This window comes from Nycticebus coucang, chromosome 4 (genome assembly GCF_027406575.1).
Source record: "Nycticebus coucang isolate mNycCou1 chromosome 4, mNycCou1.pri, whole genome shotgun sequence".
Classification (NCBI taxonomy): Eukaryota; Metazoa; Chordata; class Mammalia; order Primates; family Lorisidae; genus Nycticebus; species Nycticebus coucang.
The window spans coordinates 79049769-79062234 of NC_069783.1; the positions used below are offsets into that span (position 1 = coordinate 79049769).

At 38.8% G+C, this 12466-nt stretch overlaps 1 protein-coding gene across 3 annotated transcripts in view; it reads left to right on the forward strand.

The window, feature by feature from the left end:
- Nucleotides 1-12466, forward strand: part of CTNNA2 (catenin alpha 2) — a 1130561-nt gene that overhangs the window by 879624 nt on the left and 238471 nt on the right. The gene's annotated exons all lie outside the window — the stretch shown is intronic.

Below are 12466 nucleotides of genomic sequence, written 5' to 3' on the forward strand. Positions count from 1 at the left end.
TGGTGTGGGACTAAATAGAAAATAGAGATGTTACACAAGAAATGTGTGTGCTAGAGAAAAAGAGCCCAGGAGGCATGAGGAGTCTGGAAAATCTAGGGAATGGTTATTAGCGCCAAGTGAAAACTTTTGCAGACTTTGAGCACTTGACGCTACCACCACCACTGCCATTGTGGTACTTCCCCACTTTAATACATCATAAAATAAAATCACTCAAACTGACAGACAATTTAAATGCAAGCTTTAAGGAAAATAAGTTATTTTTTTGTTTTGTTTTCTTTGCATAGCAAAGTTTATTTATTTTTTTTAAGTTCATTGAATATAAAATTCTCTCTGTTTTTCTTGTAGTGGGTGATGGGAGGAGGTGCTTCATTTAGTTCTGCCTTAATCACCTGCTTAGTTTGTTCTTTGGTTAATCCAGCACTGTGGCTGCCTATAGGGCTAAAAACACCCAGCCAGCAGGACGTCCTACATCAAATCCCTGTTTTTTTAGGACACAGGCTGAGACATCACCTATGACAACAGTCAGCAAGTTCTATATGCAAAAGTGTAGCATCTGATAATGGAACCTCTGAACTTCCTATCAAAATGCCAGTGCCTGCAGGCAACACCAGCTTAGACCAAAAATAGGGCAATGCTCCCAGTATCAAGGCAGTCTTTCTAGCTGTTTCCCCATGTACGAGACAAGTACTTCATTACCCCTCACCTTCCACCCACGTGCTCTGAGAATTTTCATTTGGCTAGTAAGGAATCTAGAGTCTTTCCAAGATTGCCCTTGGAAGCCCTAACTGTTCCATGTCTGAATCTAGAGTCTTTCCAAGATTGCCCTTGGAAGCCCTAACTGTAAAAGGAGAGGGAAATCAGATACAGAAGGAAGGGGAGGAAGAGGACAAGGGGAAAAATAATGCTGAATGTGTGCTACAACGTTTTAAATTTTCACATGGAATAAGATGATATTAGCATACAAATATAGCACCCCAAATGTATCATTATAGTATTTACAAGACAACTGCAGAATTTATAGAACATATTTATTAATGGTCTGTTGGAGGTGCTGTAGATGAAAAAGGACAAGAGTTTAAAGTTGTGTGATAAACATATCCTCCTTTCAGTACTGTCAAGGTCTTTTGGCAACTCTGTGCATAGCCTCCTTTGCGGATCATATTTGAAGTTCAAATTTGACACTCTGTATAAATATGTAAGACCACAACCCAAATGCCATCTTTTCTAGTCTATACTTCTGTAATGGATCCTGAACACAATCACCATTTCCCCCATCCCATCCTTAGGTTCCACTGTAGGCGAATACTGCTGCTATAGTGATTCTTGGTCCTCAACTGTGGCAAAAGCAGAAAGCTCAGATCAGTCACAGCCCCACATTTCAGAAAACTGTGGCTTTCCTTCCCTCAGGTGTCCCCTTTGTTACTGTGGGCTGTCCCGGCAGCCAGCAGCATTTTAATGTCTTGAGGCCTAGGAGATGCAGAGGTGACGGTGTGGATTAGCCTCTGCTTGACTGGAAAACTGGAATCTAAAGCATTTCTTTGTTCATGTCCTTTAAACAAGTTCTACATCATTGATGCATCTATGCACAAAGCACTGGCTTGAATTGCTCCCTTTTTCTAGTTTTGAAAGGTGTTTGTGTGAACTTGAGCCTTTCTGGGCCTTAGTTTTTGTCTCTGTAACATAAAACATTTTGGTTGGTATATCAATTTTATATCCATTGGCCTTGATAAATTTACTTATTAATTCTAAAAGTTCACTGTTTTATTTTGGATTTTCTGTGTATATGGTTATGTATTTGCAAATTATGACAGTTGTATTTCTTCTTTCTCAGTCCTTTTTTTTGAGACAGAGTCTCACATCTCACTCAAAAGTGCCCTGGGATTGAGTGCCATGGCACAATAGCTCACAGCCTCCTCAGACTCTCGGGCTCAAGTGATTCTCTTGCCTCAGCCTCCTGAGGAGCTGAGACTATGGGCGCCTGTCACAACACCTGGCTATTTTTTTTGTTGTTGTTGTTTTAGAGATGAAGTCTTGCTTTTGCTTAGGCTGATTTTGAACTCCTGAGCTCAGGCAATCTATCTACCTCAGCCTCCCAGAGTGCTGGGATTACATGCATGAGTCACTATGCCCCCAATCCTTATACTTTGCTTTTTTTTTTTTTCTTGCATTATTGTGCTGGCTAGATGCTCCAGTGCAATATTGTGGTAATATGTACTTTTGTTATTTCTGGATTTCAGTGGGAAAATTTCAGTACTTTACCATTATCTGCTCCAAAATTCTTGAAGATACTTTTATTAGATCAAGTTACTTCTATTACTCATTTGCTAAAATAGTTTTTTAAAAATAATAATGAGTATAGAATTGTCAAATGCTATTTCTGTAGATATTGAGACAGTTATGTTTCTTGCCTCCTTTATTCCCTTGCAGAGGTACTGGCATTAAAAATTACATGTTCCCTAAAAAAAAAAAGAAAGTTGTAAATTACTCCTTCTTTCCATTTTTTGGCATTGAATTCAGAAGACTAGCATTATTTATTTTTAAAATATTTGGCTGAATTCACTAATAAAGCAATTTGATCCTGGGGATGAATTTGAGGAAAGGTTTAAAACCATAAGACTATTTAAATTTTCTATTTCTTTTTGGGTCAACTTTGTTTGTTTGTCTTCTAGGAATTTGTTATTTCATTTACTTTTCTGATTTAGTGACATAAAATCTTCCCACAACGTACTACACTTGTGCAATACATGAGAATCTATGCTGCTGTTTTGCTTCCTTCACTCATGTTACTCATTAGCACCTCCTTTCTTTTTCCTTGATTAGTTCTGCTAGTGGTTTATCAATTTAATGTCTTCTACAAAACAAAAGCTTTAAGCTTTGTAGATTTTGTTTGTATTCTATTTTATTTAGTTCAGCTTTTATCTTTATATTATATTCTTCTTTCTGTTTTCTTCCAGTGTTAGTGCTCTTTTTCTAACTTATTAAAAATGATAATCATGTCATTAATTTTTAGCCTTTCTTATTTTAGTACTATACACGGTTACGGCTAAAATATCTCTCTAAGCTATGCTTAAGTCTGGTTATTTTCTATTGACCTAATTTTTAGCTCCCTCATCCATCTGTGTTCATTATACTTGAAGCTTACAATATTTTGTCACGTATAATGCACACTTTTTTGCCCAGGTTTTTGAGGGAACGATAAGGATCCACATTATACATGGGTAGTACTAATTTCCTACCTATAGGAATGGTTTTAATTCTTTTATTTATGCCTACACATTAAAAGTATAACTTTGATAAAAAATGCTAAAATTTCTTTAGAATACAAAAAACAAGTAAATATAAACAAATAAAAATATGAATTAAAAATTAAAACAAAAGATTTTTTCCTGAAAGTTTAGGCCACAAATGTAGGTGCTTGTTTTTTTTATTTATTATTATTATTATTGTTAATAATTTTTACTTATTTTTTATTTTTTATTTTTTTTATTTCCACATATACATGTGTTCATTAGGCTTCCACTTTTTGCCTTCACAAAATTAAAAAGGCTTAAAATTTAACAACAATAACAATGTTTAAGATGGGGACCAGAAACAAAAACTTCGCAAAGACCCAAGGAAGACAAATACATTCAGAAAAGAAATCAGACGATTGCTGCAATAAAGTATTAAGCAACAATAATAATAGTAATGCAAAGAAAGTAACATTCACATGCTTGTTATATACAGGAACACATTATTGAATTCTACTGAGTTCTATTTTTTTTTTTTTTTTTTTTTTGCCGTTTTTGGCTGGGGCTGGGTTTGAACCCACCACCCCTAGCATATAGGGCCAGCACCCTACTCCTTTGAGCCACAGGCACCACCCCTGAGTTCTATTCTTTTCTTTCAACTTTTCTAGTTGGTCTTTCTTCTTTAAATTGATTACAGTTCTCTAGTAAAATTCATTATCAGGTTGTTTCCTTAAAACATGTTAATTAAAGTTACTTAAAAAGTCTAAGCTAAGGAACTTCAGTATTGGGGGTAACTTTGTTCCTGTTTTATCATGGTTTCACTGATGGCAACACCTCGCAACCCCAAATTGCCTTGGATTATTAATGAAGCAACACTTCCACCAGGAGGTACAAACAGGTTTATTTTTCACCCATTGGGACTTCCAGGGGCAGGAAAATGGGCACTCACACTGGTCCACGTGGTTGATACAAAGAGATTAAATGTTTTATCATTTTTATCCATGATAAAACCAGGGGCTTTAGTTTTTATCATGTTATAATGTGTGGCTGAGTCAGAATTTTCATATGAGGTTCAGGACTTTAATCATTTGAACCTCCCAAGTAGAACTAAAGAAAAGGTTGGCTTTCTTATCAGTTTGCCCATTTTCAGGCAAGAGGGAAGTGGGAGAAGGGTAGAGTTTAAAAGCTGTCAGCAAACATTCAAAATGAAGTAATACAATTAATTACAGTTCATCGCCAATGTTTGCCTGATGCCTGAAGTGTGGCATGTTTTACTTCATTGAATTGGGACTTCTATGAGGACTTCTAAATGGAGACAGACTTTATTATGTGTCCATATTTTCTATTTGATTTTTCTCATGGTTGTGTTTTTGAGTGTGCCAGGCAATTTGGGATTGAATAATAAAGGTTTGTGTTGAGAAATATAGGATCTAGATGATGTTTTCTTCTTCTAGAAAGGATTCACCTTTCTGTTGAGCAGCAGTGAAGCAGACCATCTTAATATAATCCAAGAATCAAGTGACTTGAGGCTGGTTGGTCTTTTTTGACATCTAGGCTGCCCTTCTTACCACAGTCCTAAAGAATAATCTTGCAGGGCCACTGATGGAGGATCAGATGTGTTACCTAGCATCCTCACTCACCGTTTCCCAGTGCCAGGAGACTGCTGAAAACTTTGCTTTACTTTTTGAGTGGCCTCAATTTGCTTCTTGACTCCTGCTATGTATAACTTAATTGACTGTCATAGGCCTTGGAGAAAAAACTTGTGATAATGTTACAGGCTCACTTATTTGACCCTCTCTTCTCCACAAGATGTTAGTTTCAAGCCTTTGCTTTCTTGACTGTCCTACACTCCATTTTTTTGCTCCCAGACCCATGAGAATTTTAAAGAATTCTCTTCCTCTTAGCAGCTACCATTCTTTCTGACTTCACAGTTTCTCCATTTCACTAAAAATTAGAGATCTAGTTTAGGTTTTGAAATCTTTGGCAGCCCTCACATGCTTTCAAGGAAATATTTTTTATTGTGTATTTCTAGTGGTTCTCAGCAGGAGAGGGGATGTCTTTTAGGTAACTCCATCGAGAGAGCTGATTTAGATAAGTTTATGATTTTTTTCTTTATTGTTGTTAATATTTTTAGTCAGAGATCTTTTTAGTCAATAGAAATTTTAGGCTTAAAATATATCAAGTACATAAATCAATAAAAAACAGTTCTGACTGTTCTGAAATAATGAGCTTAGAGCCCTTGTCTACTTCTTGTAATTCTTGCACTTACAGCATCCTCTCCACCCTAGGCACATCCTCACCATCCTTCCCAGTACACATTCAATCTCTGTTTCAGAACTCCTGATGGGTCTCTAAATTCCTGCTAATGTAAATTGTCTAAGAATCATTCAAAAATTTTTGAATTAAGAATGCATTAATATCTGAAATAATCAATTTATGAATCAATGATGAAATTTTTAATCTTTAGCATTCCTTGATTATTGAGTTTAATTATAGAATATTTGGTTTTCCATCTATTTTTGCTTCTTTCTTATTTTTGTGTGCTATTTTTTTCTCAGTTTGGTACTAGATGTTTACAGAAGTACAGAAGTTGATGCTATGAAATGAATGGGCCCTGATATAGACTATTACATAATTTTGTTATCCTTAGAAAATCTTCAGCAAAGGTATTTTTAGTGCAAATAAAGTATTAATAAAATGTTAATAAGATGCACTGTAGGTGTGGCCCCACCCATTAACCTCCCTGCACCCTAACCTCCCCCTTCCCTTCCCCTTCCTTGGCCCTTTCCCCCAGTCTTGTGCTATAGTTGGATTATAGCCTTCATGCGAAAGCTGTAATTTAGCTTCATAGTAGGGCTGAGTACATTGGATACTTTTTCTTCCATTCCTGAGATACTTTGCTAAGAAGAGTATGTTCCAGCTCCATCCATGTAAACATGAAAGAGGTAAAGCCTCCATCTTTCTTTAGGGCTGCATAATATTCCATGGTATACATGTACCACAATTTGCTAGTCCATTCGTGGGTCGATGGGCACTTGGGCTTCTTCCATGACTTAGCGATTATGAATTGGGCTGCAATAAACATTCTGGTACAGATGTCTTTGTTATATTGTGATTTTTGGGCTTCTGGGTATAAACCTAGTAAAGGAATTATAGGACCAAATGGCAGGTCTATTTTTAGGTCTCTAAGTATTCTCCAAACATCCTTCCAGAAGGAATGTATTGCTGTGCATTCCCACCAGCAGTGTAGAATTGTGCCCTTTTCTCCACATCCATGCCAACTTCTCTGGTTTTGGGATTTTGTTATGTGGGCTACTCTTACTGGGGTTAGGTGATATCTCAAAGTAGTTTTGATTTGCATTTCTCTGATGATTAAGGATGATGAGCTTTTTTTCAAAGTCCCTTGCCCACCCTGACCTGGGATCACGTGTTCTTCTTTTGCTAATACATTTGAGTTCTCTGTGGATTCTGGTTATTGGACCTTTATCGGAGGTATAACCTGCAAATATTTTCTCCCATTCTGAGGGCTGTCTGCTTGCTTTACTTGCTATGTTCTTGGCTGTGCAGAAGCTTTTTAGTTTGATCAGGTCCCAGTAGTGTATTTTTGATATTGCTTTAATTGCCTGGGGAGTCTTCCTCATAAAATATTCACCCAGGCTGATTCCTTCAAGAGTTTCCCCTGCACTTTCTTCAAGTATTTTTATAGTTTCATGTATTAAGTTTAAGTCTTTTAATAATGGTGAAAGGTGTTGGTCCAGTTTCAATCTTCTACAGGTTGCCAGCCAGTTCATCCAGCACCATTTGTTAAATAGGGAATCTTTTCCCCACTGAATGTTTTTAGTTGGCTTGTCAAAGATCAAATAACGGTAAGTAGCTGGATTCATCTCTTGGTTCTCTATTCTGTTCCAGACATCTACTTCTCTGTTTTTGTGCCAATACCATGCTTTTTTGATCACTATCAATTTATAGTACAGTCTCAGGTCTGGTAGTGTGATTCCTTCTGCTGTGTTTTTATTGATGAGTAATGTTTTGGCTATTAGAGGTTTTTTCTGATTTCATATAAAATGAAGTATTATTTTTTCAAGATCTTTAAAATATCACAATGGAGCTTTAATAGGAATTGCATTAAAATTATATATTGCTTTGGGTAGTATAGACATTTTAACAATGTTGATTCTTCCCAGCCATGAGCATGGTATGTTTTTCCATTTGTTAACATCTTCAGCTATTTCTTTTCTTAAAGTTTCATAGTTCTCTTTGTAGAGATCTTTCACATCCTTTGTTAGGTATACTCCCAAATATTTCATCTTCTTTGGCACTACTGTAGAGTCCTTGACTGTTTTTTCGGCTTGGTTATTGTTGGTGTATGTAAAGGCTACAGATTTATGGGTGTTGATTTTGTAGCCTGAGACATTGCTGTATTCCTTGATCACTTCTAAAAGTTTTGTAGTAGAATCCCTAGTGTTTTCCAGATATACGATCATATCATCTGCGAAGAGTGAAAGTTTGATCTCTTCTGACCCTATGTGGATACCCTTGATCGCCTTTTCTTCCCTAATTGCAATGGCTAAAACTTCCATTACAATGTTAAAGAGCAATGGAGACAATGGGCAACCTTGCCTGGTTATAGGTGACACTTACTAAAGGCAGAATATAAATGTCTACATACAATAACTAAGAAAATGCCATGAAGGCTATGTTGAACAGTTTGATGAGAATATTTCAGATTGTATATGAAGCCAGCACATTGTACCCCTTGATTGCACTAATGTACACAGCTATGATTTAACAATAAAAAAATAAAAAATAAAATAAAATAAAATGTTAATAAGTAAAAATTATCTGATTTTTCATAATTGCCTCAACAAGGAAAATTTTCAGAGTTGTGGGATGTGTTTTTTTTTTTGTGTGTGGGTTGGTTGTTTTCTCCACAGTATTTACAACATTTAATAACACTGAGGTGCACTTGCTTACACTGGGTCATGTTGATTAGGAGAATTTAGCAGGTCATTATGATGTTTTGTGATCTATAATGTGAGCCCCTACGGGAATGTCACCCATACAACTGAATCAAATAAAAGCACAGGATTAGTCATTTTGCCTCGTCTTCAGAATCCAGCTAACTACGCCCTTCTGAAGGTTAGGTAGAACTTCAGGGTGCTGTACCTCATTTCTAAGCCTTTTGGAGAAATGGACTGCAAATTATGGGCAACTCAGTAGCAAAGTCATGTGATCAGGGCAGGGGTGAAGTGGATGTAAATTGGGGGCAAAATATGCATTGCAGCAATGAAAACAAAAGCTCATTTGAAAATTACATGCACGATCAAATACAACTGTTTTGAGCCTCCAGACTTGTTTTATTTCTTCCATTGCTTAGCTACTCAGTCAACCTGCCCATTCTTCCTTCTCCCCTATCTCTACCACATATACCCTAGTGCAAGCCCCACACTGTTGGGTGGGGACCTGCAGCGGCCTCCAGGAAGGCCTCTCTCTTCTTCGTCCTCTCTGCACACAGCAATCAGAGCAGACTTCTGAAAATGCAGATCAGCTCCTGCCACCTCCCTGCCAAAGACCACTCAGAGACTTTTTCACTTAATAAGGAAGCCTACTGTGCTTGCAGGATTTGCCCCTCTCTTCTGTATCCACACTCCCTTCTTCTCTCCTCCCTTTTTTTCCAAGGCATCCAGTGATTCATCTTCTGCTTGTCAAATATGCCATGCTCCCCCCCACCTTAGACCCAGGCCTGTGTCCTCTCTTTCCCGACACACCCCCTATTCTATCCCCCTTCCCCTCAGTTCTAGTCATTGTTCAGCTTTCAGCCTGCACATCATGTCCCCAAGTGGGATAGGTCCCTGTGTTTTTCACTGTCCAGGCATCCCATTTACTTTAGGATTGTACCTGTACAGCAGTGATCACCAACCTTTTTGGCACCAGGGACCAGTTTCATGGAAGACAATTTTCCCATGGACCTGGAGTGGGAGATGGGATGGGGCAGGAGGCAGAGCTGAGGTGGTGATGCTGCACCACCATATTCCTAACAGACCATGGATCAGTACTGGTCTGTAGCCAGGGTTTGGGGACTGCAGCTAGGGGGTCTAGCACTATATGCTACTTTTGCTGCTAGCTTACCAATTTCTTTAGAGAAAGGACCATGTCTAATTGATTCCTGCTACACCCCAGCACCTGGCCAAGTGCTTAGCATGTAGCAAGTATTCAATAAATAGATGGCATCTAAAGAATGAATCAGATAACAAATTCAGCCAGAAATGTTGCCAACTGTGGGGCAGCTGAGAGAATATATTTTAGTAATAACACAGCTACAGGACCCTGTGTGTCACTTCAGAGACTGGCAGTAAAGGGGCATTGTGCCTTCTTGATTCTCTAATAAACTAGCTAGGAGGAATTTTAAATCTGAGAAGAACTAAGAAAGGACTTGCTGCTTGTCAGACTCCTGAGGAGCTGAACTATCTCAGGATTTCCAGACTTAATGCCCCTAACTCCACTATCATTTCCCCCTGCCTGCCGCCTGACAAGCTTGCTTCTGTTCTCATCCTCAGCTACAGTGGATGTGTGAGAGACACACCCTTCTATCTGGCAAAGTACAGAATTGAGGCCATAGCCCTGGTGAGTCAGACAAGGGCATCTCGGTTCTCTGCTTCCTCCTCCTGACTTAGTTGCTGCTGATAGCAGGGCCCCTGAAGGATGAGAAGCTGTAGTGACTAGAAATGCAAATCTTGAAAGTAAGAGTCACCCCCTGCTATTCAGAGTCACTCGTGTATCATGCCATCGGTACAGCACCAGAGTATTGTTCAGGCTTGAAGAAATGGCTCCTCCCCTGGCACAGTGTTTCGCTCAGCAGTATTTCTTTTTCTTTTCTTTTCTTTTTCTTTTTTTATTAAATCATAGCTGTGTACATCAATATGATCATGGGGCACCATACACTTGTTTCATAGAATATTTGACACATTTTCATCTCATTAGTTGACATAGCCCTCCTGGCATTATCCTAGTTACTTTGTCAAGACATTTACATTCCACATTTGCCAAGGCTCACATGTACCCTTGTAAGATGCACCACATGTGTGATCCTTTCAATCCCCCTCCCTCTACCCCCCTCCCCCCTCCCTCCCCACGCTTTCCCCCTTCCCCCTGTTCTTAGGTTGAAACTTGGTTATAGCTTCATGTGAAGCAGCCCTATTCATAATTGCTAAGTCATGGAAGAAGCCCAAGTGCCCATTGATCCACGAATGGATTAACAAATTGTGGTATATGTACACCATGGAATACTATGCAGCCTTGAAGAAAGATGGAGACCTCACCTCCTTCATGTTTACATGGATGGAGCTGGAACATATTCTTCTCAGTAAAGTGTTGCAAGAATGGAAGAAAAAATATCCAATGTATTTATCCCCACTATGAAACACTCAGCAGTATTTCTGAGAAGTTACCTGTGCTCATGCTGTTGCAGTTTCTGGCACTATAACTGTGAACCAAACAAAGAAACCTCCTGGTCTCATGGGCATGCCTTCTGTTGGTAAAGACAGAGAAAGGGTGGGGTTAGTGTCTAATATGTAGCCTGAACTACGTGCTATGGAGCAGAATTAAAGGAGCAGGATAAAGTAGGGTGGAGGAGGGCATGTGAGGTCAGAAAGGGCAACTCTCCTAAAATGACAGTTCAGCAAAGACCCCAAAGGAAGTGAAAGAACATTCCAGATTATAGGAAAAGCAAGGACAAAGACCCCCCCCACCTCTCCCGCAGGCAACAATGTGCTTGGTCTGTTTTCTAGAGAACAAAGACCATTGTGCCTGGCGCTGAGAGGGAGAAGAACACTTACAGAGATGAATTTGCGGGCTGGGACCATGGTGGCTCATGCCTGTAATCCTAGAACTCTGGGAAACTGAGGTGTGTGGATCACCTGAGCCCAGGAGTTCAAGACCATTCTGAGCAAGAGTAAAATCCCATCTCTACTAAAAACAGGAAAACTACCAGGCATCCCCGTGGAAGGCGACTAACTACTTGAGGAGGCTGAGACAAAAGGATTTCTTGAAACTCAAGAGTTTGCGATTGCTGTGAGCTATGATACCATGACACTCTGTCCAGGGTGACAGAGTGAGATTCTGTCTCAAAAAAAAAAAAAAAAAAACCCAAAAGATTTTGTATTTTGCTCACATATGGTGTGTCCATAAGTTCATGTGCAATTTAAAATAGTTTTTCATTGTATTTTAATCCATTGGGGGATTTTAAAACAAAGGCATGACATAATCTGACTTGCACTTTTCAGGGATCATTCTCTTACTCTCTAGAAAACACACTGGGGATTCACAGAAGGAGAAACCAGAGGAAGATGGCAGAACCTCATAGTTGAGCCCGCCCTACCCTGGGCACCTCCTTAAGCTGACCGAATTTTCACAGACCGGACATGCGTCACTGTACATATCAGTACTGGAGGCCTTGTTCTTTAATTGACCACCTTTGTGTATTGACCAGTCTGTCACAGTCCCATAGGTGGCTGGTCAACTTACAGAGGTTCTATTATTGTAATGAAGTAATATTGCAGTTAGATCAATGGAGAAATTAGTAGTATGGCTACCCTGTTTCCCCGAAAATAAGACAGTGTCTTATTTTAAGGTGTGCTCCCAAAGATGCACTAGGTCTTATTTTCAGGGGATGTCTTATCTTTCCTGTAAGTAGGTCTTATTTTTGGAGGATGTCTTATTTTTGGGGAAACAGGGTAGGATAAAGACAGGGGTGGTGGGAAGAAGTAGCTAGACAGTGGTTGTATTTCTAAGGGTTGGTGGATATATTTGATATTTGGACATGAGACAGAGAAGAGTCTGAGAGGGCTGCAACGTTTGACATGCCGGAGTAGTGAAATCAGCTGAAATTTTTCAGAAATCATAGCCTACACTCTCCAACTGTTTTTTAGTTGGCTCTGGCTGCAGCTGTTTGACAGGTGTGTTCCTGAAAACCCTACATGTATGCCTTGAGTTTAAATAAATGTAATAGAACTTTTTAAATTCCAAGTTCTTGATTCAAACCATGAACCAAAAAGAAAATTGAGAAAAGCTGTGTGAAAAACTATATTGATGAAATTGGATCTCCATGCGTTTTTTTTTTTTCAATACAAACTCCACAATCTCCCTTAGCTTTTTCTCAATACTAACTTCCCCCATCCAAGTTAATATATTTGAACTAGAACTGAAATGTTGGAGTTTCTCAAATAACTGAGCCACAA